Genomic DNA, 1,594 nt, shown 5'->3' with positions numbered 1-1,594 from the left:
TCGCCAGCGGGGCGCTGCTCCGCGCGGGACAAAGGAGGCCGCCGCGCCGCCTCGCGCGCCTTCGGCGGGGGGGGGGTGCCTTGCGCGGGCGGCGGGCCTCCTCGCGAGCAGGCGCGCCCCGGAGTGCCGGGGGCCGGGCGGGGAGGCGCTGCGCGGGGTCGCCCCCAGGCGCTCTCCTCGCGGGGGGCCGCCACGTCGGGCTTGGCCGGGAGCCCCACTGATCCGGCGGCCTCGGCCGGAGTGGGAGCGAGGCGCGCTCCCGGGTGCTGGAACGGCCCGCTCGGTGAGTAAACGCGGCCTGTCCAGTACTGCTACTCCTTTGCCGAGCAAGCCGTTTGGGGCGCAATCCTAATTCCGTTAAGACGGGGGGAAATCGCTGCGCACTGGATTTTCCTGAGAGCTGGAAACTTTTCTGCGCCTAAACACACATTGGGGTGCCGGGTTATTTGGGGTGCCGGGTTATTTGGAGGGCGGGCGCTTTTTTACTTTTTGCAGAAGTGACCTGGGGAAGCTGCTCATGTATCGCCCGCAGGTACATCCCTCCGAGTTCACCGGGTTTATTGCCCGGGAACGTGTGTCTAGGCTTTCCCAAGAATGCGCACTTAGCTTGGTCTGGATCTGGATGGGAACCTAAGTTGTTAGGGTGCCGACCTTGTGCCTCGTCCGTGAATGGACCCTGCGCGGGGGATGGGGCGCGGAGAAGGAATGGCGGCCCCAGCATTAGGGTCCCTCTGGAAGCGGCCCTAGCGCGGGGGGGGGGTGTCCGCCGCTCCGGTCCGGTCCGGTCCGGTCCGGTGCGTCCTGCAGGCGCCTGGCTGACCACCACGGAAACAGCACGCTGGGTTGGGCCCGATCCAGCCCCAAAGGCTACATGCTGCCTCCTTGCCGGGGATATGTTGAGGAGGGGGCCTGGTACTCACGCCCTCCTTAGTCAGAGAGAGAGGAAGCACCAGCCTAGCAGCCCCCCATGCAAAGATGCCGCCCCAGCTGCGCCCCCACTCCATCCTGCCCCCACCTGTCGCTGCTGAGGCCATCAGAGGGAGCAGAGAACCACCTGCCCTTCCAAGGAGCTTAGCGCCAGCTCCACTATGGCTGACCCCGGCCATGAGAATCTATTGCCTGGATTCGCTTTTTCCTCCCCTCTCCCAATTCTCTTTCCTTTTGTGCTATGCCTTTTAGATTGTACACCTGTAATGCTTAAGGTGCCCTTGCAGCTGTATGGCATAAAGAAGTGTGGCAGGGTGCCCACAAGCCACTGGTTGGCTGTGTGTTGTGCAGCATGCTGGACTAGATGGACTCGTGGCCTGATCCAGTTTTTAGGCTTTTCTTCTGTTCTTAAAGCATTTATCAATAATGCTTGATGGGTTAAAGAAAGAAGGGGTTTACTCTAACCGTGCCACGTGGTCCTACATATCCGCCTGGGTTGATGCCCAGACAAGGGAACAATCCTGCCCTTAATGTCTGCGGAGTTGTCAGGATCATGGCAAAGGCTGTGCGTCGTGGGGAACAATATGAAATATGAGCTCTCCTCACAATGCGTGTTTGTTTTTGTTTATAAAACTCATACTTCCTCAAGTGGGGAGACGGTTGCAGC

Source organism: Varanus komodoensis, unplaced genomic scaffold (genome assembly GCF_004798865.1).
Source record: "Varanus komodoensis strain SLA01 unplaced genomic scaffold, ASM479886v1 scaffold15, whole genome shotgun sequence".
Taxonomy (NCBI): Eukaryota; Metazoa; Chordata; class Lepidosauria; order Squamata; family Varanidae; genus Varanus; species Varanus komodoensis.
This window is presented reverse-complemented; position numbering follows the sequence as displayed.